Genomic DNA, 14,200 nt, shown 5'->3' on the forward strand with positions numbered 1-14,200 from the left:
ACCGCTGTGATGTTGATTTGTCTGTGTCTCATTCATATAATCAACATGTTGCATCTTTCTTTGTTATGTCATGTCTTGCATTTATTATTGAAACTGACGTTTTTTGTGTCCGTGTAAATTTCACCTATTTTCGGGGTGGCCTGTATTGATCCATATGATATTTCCGATCATATGGAGAGCATTTGCTTACAAATTAGCTTTGATTGCTTGTGGGTGACGGGACGAGCGGTGATGACATTCGAGTCAAGCATAGTCGACTAGATTAGTATAATAGTTATGAGTTGTACTATTCATTTCATTTATTCATTAGTGTTTATGTAATCCACTAACTCTTTATTTATGTTAATTGTTCTTGGATTGTATCTTTGATTTAACTACCTCGTGAAACCGAGATGGTAACGTCCCAATTGCCTTGGCCGGGTAATTGGGGTGTTACAAAGTGGTATCAGAGCGACGATTTTGGAACCTAGAACCAATGAAACAAAATGAACTTGGAGTGTCTAATAAAATGAACCTGATTGAGTATGATAGGATATCGGTTTTGTATGAGTGGGCGCCCTCATATCAAAACTAGTGCATATTGCCTCGGTTAGTCACTACGTGGGTGGTTCTCAGTATGGGTGAATGATATTGGAAATGTGGTGTGATGGCATGATTGATATGGTTGTTGTTAGACTCTTGCATGCTATAAAATTTCACATGTGTATGAATGGATTTACATGTCTTGACGTCTCTTGGAAAGTGATAATCTCATTCCCTTGATGCATATCATGTGCTTATCTAATGCTTGATAGTGTTATTTTTAGTATATGAATGTGAACATTTCGGCAAGGTAAGTGCGAGTGTGAATGTAGGAAGTAAGAATCGACGACCTTGGTGTCGCGTGAGCTAACTCGGGATGAGTCACCGACAAGTGGTGGACTCCTAAACCTTGTATTATCTTGCAGGAATTCGGTAAACTAACTCTTAGTGAGAATTTGAAACCCAGCAGGTTCACTTGACCGAGTGTAGGTACCAACTCGGCCGAGTAAATGGGTACTCGACCGAGTGGACCCTCGACTCGATCGGGTAGACCTGATTCCAGGGGGTTATACATTCTGGAAAAAACTATCACTTGACCGAGTGGGTCATCCACTCGACTGAGTGGATTATACTCGACCGAGTTCACTCGCCACTCGACCGAGTAGGTTCACACGGGTTGAGTTACACGACTTTAAGCCCTTATTTTCCCCAATTCTTCATTCTTACCTTCATATCTTCATACCTTCATCTCTTTCATCACCAAAATTTTCCCAAAAACCTCCATTGTTGCTCTAACTTGCTTGGAATTCATACTATTTCTCCATCTTTCTCATCTAATCTCATTAATTTAGTCAAGGTAAGCTTATTCATCTTCTTCCATCTTTTTCCCCCAAATTTGAATTTCTCAGATCCACTTCTAAATCCTTCAAGTTTTGTTAATTAATTGTTCCTTTTACTTAATTCATGGTACTAGTAAGTTTTTAACACCACTGTTGTTGGTAAAAATCAAATTTTGGTCCACTATGGTAGAACTCGAAAAAAATTGGTGTTCTTGAGACAATGATTGTATTTTGGTGATTGTTGTTATGTATAGTTGGACAACAAAGGCCTAAATTTTGTTGTCATGGATGGATCTAACATAATAGGTGTAAATTTAGTCTTAAAACTCCGTCTTAAATTTTCGAATCCTAGACAAGTCATGCCCAAATTTTGATTTTTCATGAACTAGACATAATTTAATCACCTTGTAAGACTACTACCTTGGTTGATAATATACGATGTAAAGCACCATAAAATCGATGTTTGTCATAAAACTTGGGTGGAAACTCTTTTAAATTCTTCTAACACTTTCATGATTAATGTATTTTGTACCTTAGTGGTGATTCTCTTATGTTTTTTTTTTTTGCTAAAATGTAAGCTTTCCATTAGAAACGGCAATTACAATATGTTTTTTGAGACCTTACATCATTTTTGTGCTAATATCAAATAAATTGCACCTTACATAACCATAATCTATCTTTGGGGCACAGTATACGAGGCTTACATTCATTAAGTCTACAAAAGATCATCCTCCTAATCTGTTGGCTTACCAGTTCAGGCCTAGTAACAACCCCTTCCAGACGAGCACTATTTCTTTGCATCCAAGCCATGTACCAGCATGCTAACACAGTAGCAGTACACAGCTGCTTGCGGACTGAGCTCCATCTTTTCCTATTGATAACATGCAATACATTCCTCTGTGTAAGATCAGAACTCAGCCAGGAACTAGCTCCTTGTAATAGACTCCTGCTAAATGGACAGTCTTCAAACAAATGATGGTGTGTTTCAGACGGTGACTGACAGAGACAACACAGATCATCTTGTGATATCTGCAGCCTAGCCAGTTTATCCTTCAGTTGAAGTGCCCCATTTGAGATTAGCCAGGCAATAAAAGAGTGCTTAGGTAAAGCCATCTTACACCAAATAGCCTTGTGCCAATCAACCTGATCATTCTTATCCCTTAACCAATCATAGCAGCTCTTAACGGTATACCCTATTGATCCTATAATCCACTGTCCATCATCAAAACCTTCTCTAATCAGATCCTTGACCTGACACACTTTTCGCCAGTGCCAACAGGAATCTGCAGGAGGGCTATAATCAAACCAATTGACTCCTTTTAAGTACACGTGATGGACCCATTGAACCCAAAGCTTATCAGGATGTGCTGCTATCCACCATACAAGTTTCCCTATAGAGGCTTTGTTCCAGTAAACACTCTGCTTTATGCCTAAACCTCCCTCTTTTACTGGCATACAGATCTTTGCCCAACTCAGCAGAGGAACTCTGGAATATTCTGACTTACCCTCCCATAAAAAAGACCTACAAATAGCATCCACCTTAGTCAACACCCCCTTAGGTAGGACAAACATTGAGGCCCAATATGTGTACATAGAAGTTAAGACAGCATTAACCAAGACAAGTCTCCCAGCATAAGACAGTCTTTGAGCCCCCAAGCTTCTAATTCTTTCAACAATTTTATCCACCAGCTCAGCACAGTCCTTCTTCTTTAATCTTCCAGCAGTTATGGCCACTCCAAGATATTTAAAAGGCAATGTTCCTTCCTTAAATCCTGAAATAGTTAAAATGTCTTGTTTCAGCTGAGTCTTGACCCCACTGAAGTATGCACAAGATTTCTGTGCATTCATTTGGAGTCCAGAAGCAGCTGAAAAAGCAGAATAAGCTCTCAACAGAACCATAATGGACTGTGCATCTCCTTTGCAAAACAACAAGAGATCATCAGCAAACATTAAGTGGGTTAATTTCATTTGTTTGCAAAGAGGATGGTAATGAAAATTCAATTTGTCTGTAGCACAAGCCAGGATCCTACTCAAATACTCCATACCCAAAGTAAAGACCAATGGTGAGACAGGGTCACCTTGTCTTAACCCCCTTTTCCCAGGGAAAAAGCCAAAGAGCTCACCATTAAGAGACAGAGAGAATGAAGCACTAGTGATACACTCCATTAGAAGCTTGCTAAAAGAAGGAGGAAAATTATAAGCAGCTAGCAGCTCCTGCACAAACCTCCAGCTAACAGAATCATACGCTTTCATAAGATCCATTTTTAACATACACCTGGGAGAGCATGATTGTCTGTTATACAGTCTTACTAAATCTTGGCACACCATGATGTTTTCACAAATACTCCTACCATGAATGAACCCTCCCTGATTTAGACTGATCAGATCTGGTAGAACTCTAGCCAATCTATTACAAATGAGTTTAGACACACACTTGTAAATAACGTTGCAGCAAGCTATTGGCCTATATTGAGTCACACAAGTTGGCATCTTACACTTAGGAATTAAAGTAAGTGTAGTAGCATATTACAAATGAGTGATTCTCTTATGTTGTAGTATTGAGGACTTTGTGGTTACTACCACCTTGTAAGATGGATTAAAATAAATTTTGCCTCAAAGTGTTGAAAATTCAACACTAACTATATTAAAATTTTAATTTATACTCACTACTTGTATTACTACTTACTTGTTCAACTTGAGGAATTTTTTCTAACAAAAGAAGCATTTTACTCACCCGAATTCCTTTTAAATTTCGACAAGCTAAAATTTTATTTCCACCAACTTTAACGAAATTTTTGTTAATGGTAATGTCCTGTAATCACTTAAGTGAAACCTTAAAATGTAGTGTGTCTTAGTTGAGTAAAAAAAAAAAAAAATTTGCAAGTTCGGTGATGAATTGGGGTAACACATGAATTTAAACTCATGCTTAAATTCGTGTTATGTCGGCACATCTTTAAATTTCGGAAAACAAAATTTGTAACATAAGAAAACTTTTGGAGATTTCAACTAAATTACAAGAAAACTATAATATAAATCCCTTGTTTTTGGTGCCCATAAAATTGAGGAGTTGAGAAAATCCTATCCATATTCAATATTTGCTTCAAATTCTTACCTTTCCCGTTCCATACCTTGTGTGATCTTCTCTTGTAGCATGGCAAGGAACGCGAGAACCGCTCGTGGAAGGAATGCTCGCCAACCCGAACAAGAAGCACCACCCACTATAACCCTCCCCGACTACCCTTCCATAGCTTTTGAGAGTGAGGAGCACCAGGACAAGTTTGAGGTCCTAGCTACTAGAAGGATGACCCCAATCAAATGTATGTTAGTGAGTACCTTGGAGGCTCTAGGGATAGAGAAGGAGGCGCATAACATCTTCACGGTCTTTGGATTGGAGGGCTTGTACACTTTAGAGGAAATAAGTTACCACAACCTTACCCTCAACTTTTTGAGCTCCTTCACCTATAATAAAAAGAACCATAAGGTGAGTTTTAGACTCAAGAATACCTCTTTCAACTTGAGTAGTGATGCCTTTGCCGACAATCTAGGGGTGGGCAAGCGAGTTCTGGGTCACCATGACAAGATTGAGAAGCACTTGAAAGCTTCAAAATCCTACCACCTTTACACAAGCAAAGAGAAGGTTAGTGTAAGTAACATGAAAACTAGTGACATTGAGCACCCTGTTTGAACATTTTCTTGCGCTCCTTGACCAATATCCTCTATGGGAGGAGAGACCCGAGCAAGCTTAACTCCACGAAAGTATTGATCTTGAGATTCTACCTCAACCCCCGCATGAGAACCGTCTTCACTTCAATGCCATGTCTTTGGCGAGTCTTGCCTTTGAGAGGATGACCGAGGTGGACCAATGCTCCTTAGATTGTGGGGCCTTGGTGACCCGATTGGCCAAGAACATGTTAGCTTATGAACCGGGGGCGGTGGATGCACCCATGACTAACAAAGTGGTTTATTTTGATCTTGATTAGTTGAAAGCTAAGTCTTGGGTGGTAGATGGAGAGGAGGATGGCACCTATTCTTAGAGGGTTGATGAGGAGTGGTACATGAAAATTCCCGCTGGTGAGAACCTACCCCCAACTTCCCCTTTGGAGAGAGAGGGATCACCCCGCCCCGAGGCCCAAATGTATACTATCCCTAGTGACCTTACCTTTGACCTTGGGGACGTCACCGAGAGACGGGAGGCGCCACCGTTACATCCCTCACCTCGTGCTCCCGTCGACCAAACTCCCCCATCTTTTCTACACTCCATGCCTACAACCATGATGCCTTCTACCTTATGCCGGAAACTTTGGTCAAGCCCCACCCTTTTTTGGCTCCAACTATCCCATGTCATACATTATACACCAAGTGAACACCGACCTTGTGTTGAGGCACATGCATGAGGCGGCCTATAACCAAGGAGTACGACCCGCTCATCGTCCTAGCTTTTGGTCTGGACCCGGAGACACTTCTGGCGTCTTCAAGGCCTATGGCATCCAACCATCGGATTGGGAGCTCAACTTTCCTTTCGGCGTGGGACATTTGAGTGACCCATACATGGGTGATGCCGGGGTCTATCCAAGCTATGCCTACCAAGGGAGTGAAAGTGAGGCGGGAACATCCACGGCGGCGGAGGCTATGGACTTAGATGAAGTGTGGGAAGCGGCGGCTCGCAAGGGATCGGAAGAGGAAGAGGAAAATGAAGAAGAGGAGGAGGAACAAGTGGAAGAGGAAGCAAAATGGTGAAGTGTCGCTCCGGATGGGCGAAGTGGGTGTCTAGTATTGGCAAGAAGAGGAAGTCCTCCAAGTAGTTGTGACCTTATAATTCGGGATCCTTGAGACTTTTAATTTTCATTCGGAACTTTAAACTTCATTTTGTGTTGTAAGCCGGCCATAAGGCCAAGACTAGTAGACCTTGCATAGTAGGGTGGTGTCGTGATCACCATTTGGACCTCATTGTGTGTATGATCAACCATAAGGAAGTTTAGAGGCCATTAATGGCCGAAAATTGGACTGCCCAGCGACACTCGGTCGAGTGCCGCATTCACTCAACCGAGTGGTGGTCCACTCGACCGAGTGCCCCCTTCACTCGATCGAGTAGGCCTTAAAACAGGTTCTGGAAACCCCCTGTAAATACCCCCACCCGACCGAGTGGCATGACCACTCGACCGAGTGACTCTAATTCAGTCGAGTAGCTCCTGAATTCGGCCGAGTACAGTGGAATTTGACCCTTTTTGGGAACTTTAGACCACGTACGACGCATTTGACCTTGAACTTGAATTATGCTGACCTACTAAGAGTCGATTGGCCATAGAAAACCCACACGATAGACCTTTATGAGTTGTTTACTCTCGACCTTGTCAGTTGTTTGGAAGGTATAAGAAATAATCGAAATATAAATGATTATATAATATCATAAAGTGCATAAAAACATGTAGACATTCCATAATAATAGTAAAAAGGTATATAATAGTAATGAGTACACACCATGTGACGAGTAATAACACTAGTACGTGTTGTGGCGGTCCGATACGATATGTGAATGATATTTGAATGTTAAACGTGGTTGCGCCTACTCATAAAGAGTACTCATATACATACATATATACATATGGTAATTATACACAGCTTGTGGTAAAAATGTTAGTTTACCAGGAGAGCGTCAGGTAAGACTCATAGCGAACTTCGGGACGAAATTCCTTTTTAGGGGGAGTGAATGAAAGAACTCGGAGAAATTTAGAAAGAAAGAGAGTAATACATAGGAAAGTAATGAGAGCGAACAAGAAACTTAGGAGAGATAGGACACACGTGCGTAAAAATAAGAGTGATGATAACAAGAGAATACACGAGGACCGAGAATAAGGCTTGAGGGAAGACCGAGAAATAATTGGAAAATAGAGTGAGTGGTGAACTTCGGGAACAAAGTTTTTTTTTAAGGGGGGAAGATTGTAATACCCGGCATTTGTGGAACCCGTACTTAGACCTTGGACCGCGTAAGAGGAAGGAAAAGACGGCCTTACACTTGACCTGAGCCTAGACCGTGCGGTGTTGCAGCGGATCGAGTGGGTTTACTCGGTCGAGTGAGAGGTACACTCGACCGAGTGAGTCCACTCGATCGAGTGGAGTGTTACTCGGCCGAGTGAGTTCACTTGACCAAGTGGACTCAGTACTCGGTCGAGTGCCGCTGTTTTCAGAACACGGGATTTAATCCCCTTTCTCCCTAACCCTAAAATCATTCCCAACTTCCTCCTTATCTCTCCTAACTCCCTCCCCTCTCTCTAAAATGCTTCCAAATGCCTTTCCCTCAACCTTCAAGCTTGGACTAATGGTGGAACATGCCTCCTATGCCCTGATCTACCTTTGTAAGCAGAAATCTCACCCTTTTTTCTTTGTTTTATGAGTAGATTCGAGTTAGGGTTTATCAAGAGAGACTAATTAGCAATTAGTTATGTTGAGTGAGTAATTAGTGACTTATAATGAGGGATTTTATGTTATAATCTAGTATAGAGTGGATTGTGATAGTTATTACATGATTTGTATAGGATGAGACGGTTTTATGAAATGGATACTTGGTGATTTCGATTAGCTTGAGGATTATGCTTAAAGGTAGTTATCCTACTCGGTTTCAATGTTGTGTAAGCATGTTTATGTATATTTCCTTGTCATATGCATTTATGAATTGGTTAGTATGTCATGTGGGAATTGGATGGGTTGATATTCATAACATGTGGGATGCAATTCACGAATTTGGTCATATGTTAAGTGTTGTTCTTCCATTCATCATGTATGGTTGAGTTTGTGTTGTGTTGGAGATCTTGATGGTGGTACTTGTTAGTTGAGGAGACGTAAGACGGTTGGGAAACCGTCTTATGCTCGGGTCGCCTCTTGGAGCTTCCCACTCCAAGGGGAATGTGCACATTAATGGCTTGAGTACGGAGGGACGCGTGTGGTTGAGACACGTCGTCTGGCAGGGGATCCGGTTTTCTTCCGGACCCAGTACGTCTGGGCGTGTCCCGATACCTAGTACGATGGTCGGTATGTCTGGGCGTGTCCCGGTACCGGAGTAGAGATTGAGGGTATGTCTGGGCGTGTCCCGGTACCGGTGCGATGTTGATTTGTCTGTGTCTCATTCATATAATCAACATGTTGCATCTTTCTTTATTATGTCATGTCTTGCATTTATCATTGAAACTGACATTTGTTGTGTCCGTGTAAATGTCACCTATTTCCGGGGTGGCCTGTGTCGATCCATATGATATTTCAGATCATATGGGGAGCAGTTGCTTACAAGTTAGCTTTGATTGCTTGCGGGAGATGGGACGAGCCGTGATGACATTCGAGTTAAGCACAGTCGACTAGATTAGTTTAATTTTTATGAGCTGTACTATTCATTTCATTTATTCATTCGTGTCTATGTAATCCACTAACGCTTTATTTATGTTAATTGTTCTTGGATTGTATCTCCGATTTCACTACCTCGGGAAACCGAGATGGTAACGTCCCAAATGCCTTGGCCAGGTAATTGGGGTGTTGCAATAACGAGGAAAGATAAACAAATACCTTAAATAGAGTGCCTAGATCCGAAAGCAATAAAGTAGCCAAACTAAACTAAACTAATCTAAGAGTTTTCTAGGAGTTTTTGAGGTAAATAAAGCGTAAATAAGCATAACCAAATAATTGTATACGAACTTCCTATTTATAATACAAATAAACCGACTTAGTTAAGTTTTGCGGAAATAGGAAACGAAGGAACACTCGATCGAGTAACCTAGCTATCACAACTCGATCAACTCCAGCTTTACTCGATCGAGTGACTTCTGTCCAATAGCTTCTTTCGTTCTTTTCTTCTCTTTTCCTTCCTGATTCTCGTTTCATTCTTCTTGCACTTCGTCTTGCCGACTCCGCATGCTCTATATTAATCATTTGTTCAACGAATGCATCCAATCTGCATTAAAATAGCAAAAGGCGGAAGTTTCGATATTTCTAACAAAAACGTCATATAATAAACATGATATAGCACAAAACCGTCTCAAAACATCTAAAGGGGAGGCATATAAAGGTATATAGATATGACTCATCACAAATCTACATGTTTGGTTCTTTTATGGAATAGAAGGTTTCTAGCAATGTGAATTCCAGCTTGACTGTTGCATTTGACAGGAATGAGAAGAATGTCTGGTATTTCTAATTCAGCAAGAAGCCTACTGATCCAAGCAAGTTCAACTGTCAATCACACAAGGACCTGTATTCAGCTTCAGCAGAAGATAAAGAAACTGTCTGCTGCTTCTTTGATTTCCAGGAATGAGAGTGCCACCGAGAAAATAGTGAACCCACTGACTGATCTTTTGGTATGAGAGCATACTGCCCAATCTGTATAACAGAAGCCTTGAAGAGAGAAATCTGTGCTGCCGTTAAGGAAGATACCCTGGGATATATCATTTGCAATATACTTTAAAACACGTATAGCAGCCTCTTAATGAGGTTATCTAGGAAATGCCATAAATTGGTTAATTAATTGTACAACAAATGCTATGTCAGGCCTAGCATTAGTTAGGAAATTCAATTTGCCAACAAGTTTTCTGTAATCACCAAGATTGAAATTAAATTCCCTAAATCATGAGATAATCTAATTGAAGCATCTAATGGAGATGACACAGTCCTGCAATTCTGAACTTTAAATTCAGTTAACAATTCTTGAGCAAATTTTCTTTGTGATGGCAATACCAATTTGTAAATGCAGAAATTCAATAGTTGATGTTTCTCAATTCCTTTATCTTACAAGTTTCATTTAAAAATTGCTTCAAAGCAGTGATCTCATTTATATCATCTTCAACCATTAAAATATCATCCATAAATGGCAATAAAAGTGACTTTACCATGTATTTTCTTTGTAAACAAAGAGTAATCATTCAGTGATTTCTTGTAACCCTTAGACCTAAAGCTTCCATTCCATTGTGTTGATGCTTGTTTAAATCATAATGAGACTTTTCTAGCTTGCAAACAATTTTAGGGTCAAAAACAGATAAAAAAAGGTGGAACTTTCATGTAAATTAAACTTTCTCATCAAGATCATCATGAAGGAAAGCAATATTTACATCTAATTGAGTAATATTCCAACCCTTTTTAACTGCTACAACAAATAAAGTTCTTATAGTGGTCATTTTAAGAACAGGAGAAAATGTTCCATTGTAATCAATACCTTCTTTTTGAGTAAAACCTTTAATCACCAATTTGGCTTTATCCCTCTCAATACTACCATCTGACTTGTGTTTAACCTTAAATGCCCATTTACAAGAAATATATTTCTTACCAGGAGGAAGCTGAACCAAAGACCATGTATTATTGGCTTCTAATTCTTTAAACTTAGCAGAAATAACATCCTGCAATTCTGGATATATAGATCCTTCTCCATAGACCTGGTAAAAGTATACCGAACCTTAAAAACCAATCAAAAATACCTGAATCAAAACCTGACCGTACACCTGAAAGGTATAACTGAAATTCACCCCGAAACCTGAATCGACCTGAATTGATTTGAAATCGAACCAAATTTGTACTATCTGAAATAGACCTAAGATCGAATGAACCCGAACTGTTTCAACCTGAATTGTTTTAATCCGAACCGATATATACCTAAACTGATTTCAACCCGTACATTGATGACTGAAACCCAACATTAAAACCCGAAATGACCCGAATGTACCTAGGCGCCACATCTAAGGTGTCTTTTTGTACATGAGTGTCTCCCATTTGACGTCAGTGAATTAATATTATATCGTAGTTATACAAAAAAAATATTATATATTACTTTTTTTTAAAAAAAAATTATTTGTATTATATCCAATGTTTTGAATAAAGACCTAATCCCTTCACATCTGATTCGATTATGACCTGACTCGAATCTCATCTGCTCTCATATTGACCCGACTCGAACATTATTTGCTCCGATATTGACCGGCCTCGAACCTGATCCGACCCGAAATATCTACAACCGATTAAAAATGAAAACTGAATCCAACCTGAGTTAAACCGAACTAAAATTGAAAAAAAAAAGATAAACCGAAATAACTCGATCTGAAAGAACCCGAACTGAAACTGATCCGATTGATCCGTTTGCCATCTATACTTCTCCATAAGACTTAAGATCTTGTACAAGAACCAACACAACAGACTAACAGATTTCACAGATGAACTAGCTGTATAAACATGGCAAGGCTACTTATCACACAAAGAAATTAGTGTGTTTGAGCAATAGTCATGACAAATAAAATTACATGACCTTCCCAATTTGGGACAAACATATGCTGCAAATAAGAAAGTGGTCTACTCTGCCTTGTAGACTATCTAAAATGTTCTCTGTCAATAGTTGAGGTGATAAGAATGGTAGTGGTAACAGGTATATTAGGAATAACAACTTCATTTGTAGAATTAGAAGTAATAGGATCAACGTGATCAACCACATGCATAAGAATGAGACAAGAAATAGTGTCAAAAACATAAAGAAACACAATTTCATGAAAAACAACATCCCTAGATTCAATAACAAAAAAATTATCTGAGTTCAACAACTTATAAGATTTGTTTCCAAATGGATAACCTAAAAATGAACACTTGATAGCCCTAGGTGAGAATTTATCTCTACCAGGTTTAGGTGTAGAAGCATAGACAAGAAAAGCAAATGGTCTCATATGACTCAAATCAAATTCTTTCCCAAATAATACTTGATATAGTGATAATCCTTGTAAAACTTTAGTAGGCATAATGTTAATTAGAATAAGTGGCTGTGAGAATGCAATTTTCCTAGTATTTAAGAGATTAATTTGCTTGAAATTTTAATGCTCTTGCAGTCTATAATAAATGTTTATGTTTTCCCTCAATAGTGCCATTTTGTTGAGGAGTATGAAAGCATGAAGTTTGGTGAATGATACCATTGTCAATTAGAAACTAAGAGGTAGAATTGCTAGTGCCCAATTCAAAAGCATTATCTTATCTTATAATCTTGAGCTTTTTGCCAAACTGAGTATCAACAATTTTTATGAAAACTTTTATGAAACCAAATGCATTGCTTTTGAAACTGAGTAAATGAGTCCAGTTGCATCTAGTGAAGTCATCTACAATAGTTAAAAAAATACTTATAGCCATTATAGGTAGAAGTATGATAGGGCCCCCATAAGTCAACATGAATCAACTCAAATGAAGAATGAGAAATAGAAGAACTATTTGTAAAATATAGCCTATGTTGTCTAGCCTTTGCACAAATAGGACAAAAAATAAACTCATTCTCATTATCAGAAGAAAAATTACGAAGCTGGAGTTGTTTTTAACTTGTACAAAGGTAAATGTAGAGTTGGCAAAAGCTGACCCGACCCGAGGAACCCGATCCTAACCGCCTGAAACCCGACCCGGTAGAACCCGAAATTTGGGTGAACCAAAACCGTCTTGACCCGACCCGAGGTTAAATTGAAACCCAATACAACCCAAAATTATATGAACCGAACCGAACTCTGACCCGACTCGACCTGACTTGTAACCCCATTCATCCCATAACCTGACATGACCTGACTCGACCCGTAATCCGATTTATCCCATAACCCAACATGACCCGACTCGAATCGACCCGACCCTTAACCCAATATACAACGCGACCGACTTGACCCATTCTAAAACTGACATGATTTGATAAAAAAAATGTAATCACATTTCATAACAAAAAAATTCTAAATTTACAATATATACTTATATGTTATAATTAACAAGGTATGTGTGAGTCCATGAGTAAAAAAAATAGGCATTGTAACTTTGTCATAACTTTACAACTTTACGTTGTATGCTATACCAGTAAGTAACAAGGCCTGTTGTACACTAGTCACAGTAAAATTCTGTAGGGAAATGATGTTTGCTCCTTTTTGTACAACAAATATAGTTCTCTATGAAGATTTACTGAATGAGTATCAGATATGAACGAATCATAGAATATTACACACTTGAATGAACGAATCATATAATATTACACACTTGAAATCTTGAATGAACAACTTCTTGAGATTAAATGTTCCTAAAAGAGTACGCTAAATAACTCATCCACACGTACAATAGTTTTCAACATCAAACCTTCAAGCCGTTACATAAATTTAAAGTCGGCTTTACATATCATTAACGTCCTTAATAATAACTAGTACATGATGAGCTTGACAAAAAAAATTTCATTTGCCAACAAAATCAATATCAATCCGCAACACATCGACCACCAAAATAATCTACAATCTCAGTATGGACCATTAGTAGCTCGAAGATCAACCTACATTTTAAATTTCTCACAACCATCTATATGCCGCTTAGCATTTGAACAAACATTTCGACAATGTTAACAAACATCAAACAAATTACCACCCACATCTCTAAAGAAATGGTACTCCTTCCAAATATCAGCACCTCTCTTTCGCTTACAAAAAATATCTTCAAAAAGAACCGGAAACATTTGTTGTTTCGTGAAGTGGTAGTCCTACACCATTCAAAACCATTAAAGCTGCTGTCAAGCACATCATTATCTCCTTAAAAAAGGCTGATACATATATGACATATAAAAATGACAAAATATGATATATGTAATGATGTAGAACCACAGAGGTAGAGACATAGCGTACCTTGAGTATGCTCATACAATTCCATCGAATAATGTCCAGAACTGTTCATAGTACAAATTTTGAAATTAGTTTTACTTTTCCTGTTTTCTAAATGTTACAAACAACAATATTTGACAACCAGGAGTAAGAAACCAGGAACTAATTAAAATCTTAATCATCTGAGAAATTATGAAAGTTTTGGTGAAAAGTAAAATGTTCAAGTGT

The sequence above is a fragment of the Silene latifolia genome, chromosome 9, assembly GCF_048544455.1.
Source record: "Silene latifolia isolate original U9 population chromosome 9, ASM4854445v1, whole genome shotgun sequence".
Lineage (NCBI taxonomy): Eukaryota > Viridiplantae > Streptophyta > Magnoliopsida > Caryophyllales > Caryophyllaceae > Silene > Silene latifolia.